Consider the following 12258-nt stretch of genomic DNA (forward strand, 5'->3'; position numbering starts at 1 on the left):
TGGAAATGTTTTGATGCATTTTCTGTGCTTTCAGATGCGTTTAAATTCCAGGAAAGGTGTTTTTTTGTTGTTTCCTCAACAAATACATTTTGCCCAATTTTGCAGTTTTTGCTTAGCCATGTACCTGTCAATCAAAAATGGTCAAAAATCCAAAGTTTGCAAGCACACTTTCTGCATGATAATCTCACTTATTTTTGCCTTTCAGTCTATATAAAATGATGCTTTGCGGTAAGATTAAGTGGCAATTGTAATACGAACCTTTACATGGAACAATATATGCTTATTGTATACTTTATTTCTGATGCAGGTTACAAAAAGAAGAAATAGTGCAAATTTAAAACAGATTCACATTAGATACATTCTTTATACCCCAACACTGCTACATTAAGAATTTCTGAGTGATCTGGAGTCATTTGGGTCACATTTTTAGCACAGTGTCTTGATGCCGGGATCTTAAAACGTTTTCTATAAGTACCCGAGCTAGGGTTAGGGTTAGGGTTTAAACACTCCTGGAAATGTTTTGATGCATTTTCTGTGCTTTCAGATGCGTTTAAATTCCAGGAAAGGTGTTGTTTTGTTGTTTCCTCAACAAATACATTTTGCCCAATTTTGCAGTTTTTGCTTAGCCATGTACCTGTCAATCAAAAATGGTCAAAAATCCAAAGTTTGCAAACACACTTTCTGCATGATAATGTCACTTATTTTTGCATTTCAGTCTATATAAAATGATGTTTTGCGGTAAGATTTAGTGGCAATTGTAATACGAACTTTTACATGGAACAATATATGCTTATTGTATACTTTATTTCTGATGCAGGTTACAAAAAGAAGAAATAGTGCAAATTTAAAACAGATTCACATTAGATACATTCTTTATACGCCAACACTGCTACATTAAGTATTTCTGAGTGATCTGTAGTCATTTGGGTACCATTTTTAGCACAGTGTTTTGATGCCGGGATTTTGAAACTTTTTCTATAAGTTCCCGAGCTAGGGTTAGGGTTTAAACACTCCTGGAAATGTTTTGATGCATTTTCTGTGCTTTCAGATGCGTTTAAATTCCAGGAAAGGTGTTGTTTTGTTGTTTCCTCAACAAATACATTTTGCCCAATTTTGCAGTTTTTGCTTAGCCATGTACCTGTCAATCAAAAATGGTCAAAAATCCAAAGTTTGCAAGCACACTTTCTGCATGATAATATCACTTATTTTTGCATTTCAGTCTATATAAAATGATGCTTTGCGGTATGATTTAGTGGCAATTGTAATACGAACCTTTACATGGAACAATATATGCTTATTGTATACTTTATTTCTGATGCAGGTTAATAAAAGCAGAAATAGTGCAAATTTAAAACAGATTCACATTAGATACATTCTTTATACGCCAACACTGCTACAGTAAGTATTTCTGAGTGATCTGGAGTCATTTGGGTAACATTTTTAGCACAGTGTTTTGATGCTGGGATTTTGAAACTTTTTCTATAAGTACCCGAGCTAGGGTTAGGGTTAGGGTTTAAACACTCCTGGAAATGTTTTGATGCATTTTCTGTGCTTTCAGATGCATTTAAATTCCAGGAAAGGTGTTGTTTTGTTGTTTCCTCAACAAATAAATTTTGCCCAATTTTTTAGTTTTTGCTAAGCCATGTACCTGTCAATGAAAAATGTTCAAAATTCCAAAGTTTGCAAACACACTTTCTGCATGATAATCTCACTTATTTTTGCATTTCAGTCTATATAAAATGATGCTTTGCGGTATGATTTAGTGGCAATTGTAATACGAACCTTTACATGGAACAATATATGCTTATTGTATACTTTATTTCTGATGCAGGTTAATAAAAGCAGAAATAGTGCAAATTTAAAACAGATTCACATTAGATACATTCGTTATACGCCAACACTGCTACATTAAGAATTTCTGAGTGATCTGGAGTCATTTGGGTCACATTTTTAGCACAGTGTTTTGATACCGGGATTTTAAAACGTTTTATATAAGTACCCGAGCTAGGGTTAGGGTTAGGGTTTAAACACTCCTGGAAATGTTTTGATGCATTTTCTGTGCTTTAAGATGCGTTTAAATTCCAGGAAAGGTGTTGTTTTGTTGTTTCCTCAACAAATATATTTTGCCCAATTTTGCAGTTTTTGCTTAGCCATGTACCTGTCAATCAAAAATGGTCAAAAATCCAAAGTTTGCAAGCACACTTTCTGCATGATAATCTCACTTATTTTTGCCTTTCAGTCTATATAAAATGATGTTTTGCGGTAAGATTTAGTGGCAATTGTAATACGAACCTTTACATGGAACAATATATGCTTATTGTATACTTTATTTCTGATGCAGGTTAATAAAAGCAGAAATAGTGCAAATTTAAAACAGATTCACATTAGATATATTCTTTATACGCCAACACTGCTACATTAAGAATTTCTGAGTGATCTGGAGTAATTTGGGTCACATTTTTAGCACAGTGTTTTGATGCCGGGATTTTAAAACGTTTTCTATAAGTACCCGAGCTAGGGTTAGGGTTAGGGTTTTAAACACTCCTGGAAATGTTTTGATTCATTTTCTGTGCTTTCAGATGCGTTTAAATTCCAGGAAAGGTGTTGTTTTGTTGTTTGCTCAACAAATAAATTTTGCCCAATTTTGCAGTTTTTGCTTAGCCATGTACCTGTCAATCAAAAATGGTCAAAAATCCAAATTTTGCAAGCACAGTTTCTGCATGATAATATCACTTATTTTTGCATTTCAGTCTATATAAAATGATGTTTTGCGGTAAGATTTAGTAGCAATTGTAATATGAACCTTTACATGGAACAATATATGCTTATTGTATACTTTCTTTCTGATGCAGGTTACAAAAGGAAGAAATAGTGCAAATTTAAAACAGATTCACATTAGTTACATTCTTTATACGCCAACACTGCTACATTAAGTATTTCTGAGTGATCTGTAGTCATTTGGGTAACATTTTTAGCACAGTGTTTTGATGCCGGGATTTTGAAAATTTTTCTATAAGTTTCCGAGCTAGGGTTAGGGTTAGGGTTTAAACACGCCTGGAAATGTTTTGATGCATTTTCTGTGCTTTCAGATGCGTTTAAATTCCAGGAAAGGTGTTGTTTTGTTGTTTCCTCAACAAATACATTTTGCCCAATTTTGCAGTTTTTGCTTAGCCATGTACCTGTCAATCAAAAATGGTCAAAAATCCAAAGTTTGCAAGCACACTTTCTGCATGATAATCTCACTTATTTTTGCATTTCAGTCTATATAAAATGATGCTTTGCGGTATGATTTAGTGGCAATTGTAATACGAACCTTTACATGGAACAATATATGCTTATTGTATACTTTATTTCTGATGCAGGTTACAAAAAGAAGAAATAGTGCAAATTTAAAACAGATTCACATTAGATACATTCTTTATACCCCAACACTGCTACATTAAGAATTTCTGAGTGATCTGGAGTCATTTGGGTCACATTTTTAGCACAGTGTTTTGATGCCGGGATTTTAAAACGTTTTCTATAAGTACTCGAGCTAGGGTTAGGGTTAGGGTTTAAACACTCCTGGAAATGTTTTGATGCATTTTCTGTGCTTTCAGATGCGTTTAAATTCCAGGAAAGGTGTTGTTTTGTTGTTTCCTCAACAAATACATTTTGCCCAATTTTGCAGTTTTTGCTTAGCCATGTACCTGTCAATCAAAAATGGTCAAAAATCCAAAGTTTGCAAGCACACTTTCTGCATGATAATCTCACTTATTTTTGCCTTTCAGTCTATATAAAATGATGCTTTGCGGTATGATTTAGTGGCAATTGTAATACGAACCTTTACATGGAACAATATATGCTTATTGTATACTTTATTTCTGATGCAGGTTACAAAAAGAAGAAATAGTGCAAATTTAAAACAGATTCACATTAGATACATTCTTTATACCCCAACACTGCTACATTAAGAATTTCTGAGTGATATGGAGTCATTTGGGTCACATTTTTAGCACAGTGTTTTGATGCCGGGATCTTAAAACGTTTTCTATAAGTACCCGAGCTAGGGTTAGGGTTAGGGTTTAAACACTCATGGAAATGTTTTGATGCATTTTCTGTGCTTTAAGATGCGTTTAAATTCCAGGAAAGGTGTTGTTTTGTTGTTTCCTCAAAAAATATATTTTGCCCAATTTTGCAGTTTTTGCTGAGCCATGTACCTGTCAATCAAAAATGGTCAAAAATCCAAAGTTTGCAAGCACACTTTCTGCATGATAATCTCACTTATTTTTGCCTTTCAGCCTATATAAAATGATGTTTTGCGGTAAGATTTAGTGGCAATTGTAATACGAACCTTTACATGGAACAATATATGCTTATTGTATACTTTATTTCTGATGCAGGTTACAAAAAGAAGAAATAGTGCAAATTTAAAACAGATTCACATTAGATACATTCTTTATAAGCCAACACTGCTACAGTAAGTATTTCTGAGTGATCTGGAGTCATTTGGGTAACATTTTTAGCACAGTGTTTTGATGCTGGGATTTTGAAACTTTTTCTATAAGTACCCGAGCTAGGGTTAGGGTTAGGGTTTAAACACTCCTGGAAATGTTTTGATGCATTTTCTGTGCTTTCAGATGCATTTAAATTCCAGGAAAGGTGTTGTTTTGTTGTTTCCTCAACAAATAAATTTTGCCCAATTTTTTAGTTTTTGCTAAGCCATGTACCTGTCAATGAAAAATGTTCAAAATTCCAAAGTTTGCAAACACACTTTCTGCATGATAATCTCACTTATTTTTGCATTTCAGTCTATATAAAATGATGCTTTGCGGTATGATTTAGTGGCAATTGTAATACGAACCTTTACATGGAACAATATATGCTTATTGTATACTTTATTTCTGATGCAGGTTAATAAAAGCAGAAATAGTGCAAATTTAAAACAGATTCACATTAGATACATTCTTTATACCCCAACACTGCTACAGTAAGTATTTCTGAGTGATCTGGAGTCATTTGGGTAACATTTTTAGCACAGTGTTTTGATGCTGGGATTTTGAAACTTTTTCTATAAGTACCCGAGCTAGGGTTAGGGTTAGGGTTTAAACACTCCTGGAAATGTTTTGATGCATTTTCTTTGGTTTCAGATGCATTTAAATTCCAGGAAAGGTGTTGTTTTGTTGTTTCCTCAACAAATAAATGTTGCCCAATTTTTTAGTTTTTGCTAAGCCATGTACCTGTCAATGAAAAATGTTCAAAATTCCAAAGTTTGCAAACACACTTTCTGCATGATAATCTCACTTATTTTTGCATTTCAGTCTATATAAAATGATGCTTTGCGGTATGATTTAGTGGCAATTGTAATACGAACCTTTACATGGAACAATATATGCTTATTGTATACTTTATTTCTGATGCAGGTTAATAAAAGCAGAAATAGTGCAAATTTAAAACAGATTCACATTAAATACATTCTTTATACGCCAACACTGCTACATTAGGAATTTCTGAGTGATCTGGAGTCATTTGGGTCACATTTTTAGCACAGTGTTTTGATGCCGGGATTTTAAAACGTTTTCTATAAGTACCCGAGCTAGGGTTAGGGTTAGGGTTTAAACACTCCTGGAAATGTTTTGATGCATTTTCTGTGCTTTCAGATGCGTTTAAATTCCAGGAAAGGTGTTGTTTTGTTGTTTGCTCAACAAATAAATTTTGCCCAATTTTGCAGTTTTTGCTTAGCCATGTACCTGTCAATCAAAAATGGTCAAAAATCCAAGTTTTGCAAGCACAGTTTCTGCATGATAATATCACTTATTTTTGCATTTCAGTCTATATAAAATGATGTTTTGCGGTAAGATTTAGTAGCAATTGTAATATGAACCTTTACATGGAACAATATATGCTTATTGTATACTTTCTTTCTGATGCAGGTTACAAAAGGAAGAAATAGTGCAAATTTAAAACAGATTCACATTAGTTACATTCTTTATACCCCAACACTGCTACAGTAAGTATTTCTGAGTGATCTGGAGTCATTTGGGTCACATTTTTAGCACAGTGTTTTGATGCTGGGATTTTGAAACTTTTTCTATAAGTACCCGAGCTAGGGTTAGGGTTAGGGTTTAAACACTCCTGGAAATGTTTTGATGCATTTTCTGTGCTTTCAGATGCGTTTAAATTCCAGGAAAGGTGTTGTTTTGTTGTTTCCTCAACAAATACATTTTGCCCAATTTTGCAGTTTTTGCTTAGCCATGTACCTGTCAATCAAAAATGGTCAAAAATCCAAAGTTTGCAAGCACACTTTCTGCATGATAATCTCACTTATTTTTGCATTTCAGTCTATATAAAATGATGCTTTGCGGTATGATTTAGTGGCAATTGTAATACGAACCTTTACATGGAACAATATATGCTTATTGTATACTTTATTTCTGATGCAGGTTACAAAAAGAAGAAATAGTGCAAATTTAAAACAGATTCACATTAGATACATTCTTTATACCCCAACACTGCTACATTAAGAATTTCTGAGTGATCTGGAGTCATTTGGGTCACATTTTTAGCACAGTGTTTTGATGCCGGGATTTTAAAACGTTTTCTATAAGTACCCGAGCTAGGGTTAGGGTTAGGGTTTAAACACTCCTGGAAATGTTTTGATGCATTTTCTGTGCTTTCAGATGCGTTTAAATTCCAGGAAAGGTGTTGTTTTGTTGTTTCCTCAACAAATACATTTTGCCCAATTTTGCAGTTTTTGCTTAGCCATGTACCTGTCAATCAAAAATGGTCAAAAATCCAAAGTTTGCAAGCACACTTTCTGCATGATAATCTCACTTATTTTTGCCTTTCAGTCTATATAAAATGATGCTTTGCGGTATGATTTAGTGGCAATTGTAATACGAACCTTTACATGGAACAATATATGCTTATTGTATACTTTATTTCTGATGCAGGTTACAAAAAGAAGAAATAGTGCAAATTTAAAACAGATTCACATTAGATACATTCTTTATACCCCAACACTGCTACATTAAGAATTTCTGAGTGATATGGAGTCATTTGGGTCACATTTTTAGCACAGTGTTTTGATGCCGGGATCTTAAAACGTTTTCTATAAGTACCCGAGCTAGGGTTAGGGTTAGGGTTTAAACACTCATGGAAATGTTTTGATGCATTTTCTGTGCTTTAAGATGCGTTTAAATTCCAGGAAAGGTGTTGTTTTGTTGTTTCCTCAAAAAATATATTTTGCCCAATTTTGCAGTTTTTGCTGAGCCATGTACCTGTCAATCAAAAATGGTCAAAAATCCAAAGTTTGCAAGCACACTTTCTGCATGATAATCTCACTTATTTTTGCCTTTCAGCCTATATAAAATGATGTTTTGCGGTAAGATTTAGTGGCAATTGTAATACGAACCTTTACATGGAACAATATATGCTTATTGTATACTTTATTTCTGATGCAGGTTACAAAAAGAAGAAATAGTGCAAATTTAAAACAGATTCACATTAGATACATTCTTTATAAGCCAACACTGCTACAGTAAGTATTTCTGAGTGATCTGGAGTCATTTGGGTAACATTTTTAGCACAGTGTTTTGATGCTGGGATTTTGAAACTTTTTCTATAAGTACCCGAGCTAGGGTTAGGGTTAGGGTTTAAACACTCCTGGAAATGTTTTGATGCATTTTCTGTGCTTTCAGATGCATTTAAATTCCAGGAAAGGTGTTGTTTTGTTGTTTCCTCAACAAATAAATTTTGCCCAATTTTTTAGTTTTTGCTAAGCCATGTACCTGTCAATGAAAAATGTTCAAAATTCCAAAGTTTGCAAACACACTTTCTGCATGATAATCTCACTTATTTTTGCATTTCAGTCTATATAAAATGATGCTTTGCGGTATGATTTAGTGGCAATTGTAATACGAACCTTTACATGGAACAATATATGCTTATTGTATACTTTATTTCTGATGCAGGTTAATAAAAGCAGAAATAGCGCAAATTTAAAACAGATTCACATTAGATACATTCTTTATACCCCAACACTGCTACAGTAAGTATTTCTGAGTGATCTGGAGTCATTTGGGTAACATTTTTAGCACAGTGTTTTGATGCTGGGATTTTGAAACTTTTTCTATAAGTACCCGAGCTAGGGTTAGGGTTAGGGTTTAAACACTCCTGGAAATGTTTTGATGCATTTTCTTTGGTTTCAGATGCATTTAAATTCCAGGAAAGGTGTTGTTTTGTTGTTTCCTCAACAAATAAATTTTGCCCAATTTTTTAGTTTTTGCTAAGCCATGTACCTGTCAATGAAAAATGTTCAAAATTCCAAAGTTTGCAAACACACTTTCTGCATGATAATCTCACTTATTTTTGCATTTCAGTCTATATAAAATGATGCTTTGCGGTATGATTTAGTGGCAATTGTAATACGAACCTTTACATGGAACAATATATGCTTCTTGTATACTTTATTTCTGATGCAGGTTAATAAAAGCAGAAATAGTGCAAATTTAAAACAGATTCACATTAAATACATTCTTTATACGCCAACACTGCTACATTAGGAATTTCTGAGTGATCTGGAGTCATTTGGGTCACATTTTTAGCACAGTGTTTTGATGCCGGGATTTTAAAACGTTTTCTATAAGTACCCGAGCTAGGGTTAGGGTTAGGGTTTAAACACTCCTGGAAATGTTTTGATGCATTTTCTGTGCTTTCAGATGCGTTTAAATTCCAGGAAAGGTGTTGTTTTGTTGTTTGCTCAACAAATAAATTTTGCCCAATTTTGCAGTTTTTGCTTAGCCATGTACCTGTCAATCAAAAATGGTCAAAAATCCAAGTTTTGCAAGCACAGTTTCTGCATGATAATATCACTTATTTTTGCATTTCAGTCTATATAAAATGATGTTTTGCGGTAAGATTTAGTAGCAATTGTAATATGAACCTTTACATGGAACAATATATGCTTATTGTATACTTTCTTTCTGATGCAGGTTACAAAAGGAAGAAATAGTGCAAATTTAAAACAGATTCACATTAGTTACATTCTTTATACCCCAACACTGCTACAGTAAGTATTTCTGAGTGATCTGGAGTCATTTGGGTCACATTTTTAGCACAGTGTTTTGATGCTGGGATTTTGAAACTTTTTCTATAAGTACCCGAGCTAGGGTTAGGGTTAGGGTTTAAACACTCCTGGAAATGTTTTGATGCATTTTCTGTGCTTTCAGATGCGTTTAAATTCCAGGAAAGGTGTTGTTTTGTTGTTTCCTCAACAAATACATTTTGCCCAATTTTGCAGTTTTTGCTTAGCCATGTACCTGTCAATCAAAAATGGTCAAAAATCCAAAGTTTGCAAGCACACTTTCTGCATGATAATCTCACTTATTTTTGCCTTTCAGTCTATATAAAATGATGCTTTGCGGTATGATTTAGTGGCAATTGTAATACGAACCTTTACATGGAACAATATATGCTTATTGTATACTTTATTTCTGATGCAGGTTACAAAAAAAAAGAAATAGTGCAAATTTAAAACAGATTCACATTAGATACATTCTTTATACCCCAACACTGCTACATTAAGAATTTCTGAGTGATCTGGAGTCATTTGGGTCACATTTTTAGCACAGTGTTTTGATGCCGGTGTAGAGAAAACCGGTCCAGGGACGCCAAATAAATGTAGATTATAGTGGCTCTCTGAAGGCACCAGTTCTGTAGGGTTTGGGCATTTACTGAGACAATTATTAATTGTAGCAGTAAATCACAACGTTGATTCTTTTGGTGGCTTTAGAATCCAACCATGCGATATAACTCAAACAACGCGCACACACAGGTACTAATACACGAGGATACATTTATTAATACATAGAATATGCATATAAACCTAACAGATCTTATCGAGAGGGTTATCAGAATACAAAAGATATATATTCAATCAGTTACAAAGTGTTACACATATCAAGAGGACATACGTTCAGTATATCATTCATTAAGACCGTTTCGTAAAGTGAACTTGGTTACAACTTCTACATTAGATACTCAAACAAGTACATAACTCTTAGGAATTAAATTGATATCAACTGGTTGGGATAACAATTGAATTCTCGAGCTGTAATGCATTGAAGTTGAATACTCATCCAATCTCTGGGGATTCAGATCTCCTGCGGGCACAAAGAAACAGTTGCAGGCTGTTGCTGTCCAATCCGCGCTCTCTGGCTCCGTGCCAGGCTGTGCTGTGCGGCTTGCGACGGTGCGCTGCTGATGCTCACTGTTGGCATTAACTAGCAAAGTTTGTGCACAGGAGAAAAGATGACTATGGGTCCCAGCAAGTCAGGAAGAGGACCAGTTCGTTCCTGATGAAGAGCTAGTTCTGAATAGCAATTCAGCTGTCCACAGTTCCGACCTGTTCACGAGGCCTGCTGCTGGTTACTCTCTGGCAACCTCCACTCTAGACTCTTAGAACAAAGGAAAGTTCTGGCACTCGGACACACTGGCCGTTCCGTGGTTGTCCGGGCTGAGTCTCAGGATGGTCAGGAGGCGCGCTGTGAGAATGTCCTGCCCTTGGGAGCCTTCTGCTCCTGGGCCGTCCTGCCCTGGAATTCTCCTGTTGAATCTTGTTCTGAATCTGAATCTGAATCTGAATCTGAATCTCAATCTCACAGGCTCTCTGTGTTGCCTGTTTTTACCTGGAGGAACTTCAGCTCATTGATTGGCTGAAAGTTCCATGGGCATCAGAGTCCCACGTGGGTTACTCGGCCCTACCAGTCCCTGATTGGTTGATCAAGGTGAGATATGAGTCACTTAGTCCTGACACTTAGTAATGCAGTCCAGATGTCCAACTTGCACTCCCTAGACAGATAGGCGCCAATGGGTGACCATTGATCATGATAGCCAGGCTTAGCTAAGTGCATCCCCCTTTGGGAGCTGTCCTTGGACCTTAAATCACCTTGCATGAATGGTTTCTCTGTGGCTGCACCACAGAGATGAACAGAGAAATGAGGCCTCATTTGGGAAGCTCAGAAACACTTAATTCTGCCTTATTATTAAGCCTCGCCGCTACATATCCCCCCTTTTTGAAGGTCACGAGGTCCCGAGGCATTGTTGCCTTCAAAACAAAACAGAGTTAAGTGATGTCCCTTGCCATTAGAACATTAATCTTAAATGTCTACATAACTCCTCGAGAATTCATACCGGAACCAGCATTGGATACAAACAGGATGAATAACATCTGGAGTATGTATAAACACGGTAGGAGACATTATCTCAGTCTAGGAATTACACATCAGGAAGTTCACTGTCAATATCTGATACCTCTGTGGTAGATATTTGGGGAGAAGTCACTTCCTTTCTTTTGACATGCTACCTTTGACTCATTCATGCTACCCAGAGTACATCTTGATGTGAGAGTACATCATTCAGAGTACACTGTCAGTCATGATCCAGCTACCCGGCAGTAGTGTTACAATAACAACAGTTCCTGTTCCCAGCCCCCCGATAAACCACAACACCTGTGTTGGGTATCTGCTAGGGTGATTTGGAGGTTTGTTCCATTAAAGCAAACTAACTACCTGTACCTCTTCAGGGCTTACTGTTTCTTGGATTTCTATCCAATTGAATAGTGTGGCACCTGAAGGCATCTTAGACCTCAAGTTTGGTCTTATATTGTCTGGTTCCAGACCGTACAGTGTTAAGTTACCATGCTGTACTATGGCCTCCTCGGGAACTTACAGGAAAACTATTGGTTAGGTAGCTGCATTGTGGTAGCTATATCATGCCCGTCACAAGTCATAGTGTCAGTTAAATGTGGTGTGCTGACCAGCCATTTACTTCCCACCTGCTCTTCATGGGGTTCATTAACCTCCCTCTGCTCGTTAGTAGCTTTACACCCTTCATTGGTGAATCATTTAGACACAGCCAATGGATAGCTTTGGTAGCCATACCCATCTCAAGATTTGGAACCGAATTCAATCTTGGTTTGCCTTCTGGGTGAGCTATGAGCGATGGGGTTAATGTCACATACTCCTCTACTGAGAAGAGTGGAATCAAGTGGGTTGGGATTTGTGCCGTGGTTAGACTGGCTACAGTGGCACTAAACTCCCTTAACAGGTCTTGTGTCAACATTCTGGCCTGTTGCACACAAGCATAAACCCACTGTATAACACCAACAATCATGTCCACTGGTTGGGGAATAAGATTTAACCCTGTTGCATAGGAAGTTGCCTGTAGGGTTTCCCCTAAGCTTTCCAACTTTTGCTGCTGTTGATACAGTCTGTCACT

This window comes from Lepisosteus oculatus, chromosome 3, assembly GCF_040954835.1.
Source record: "Lepisosteus oculatus isolate fLepOcu1 chromosome 3, fLepOcu1.hap2, whole genome shotgun sequence".
NCBI lineage: Eukaryota > Metazoa > Chordata > Actinopteri > Semionotiformes > Lepisosteidae > Lepisosteus > Lepisosteus oculatus.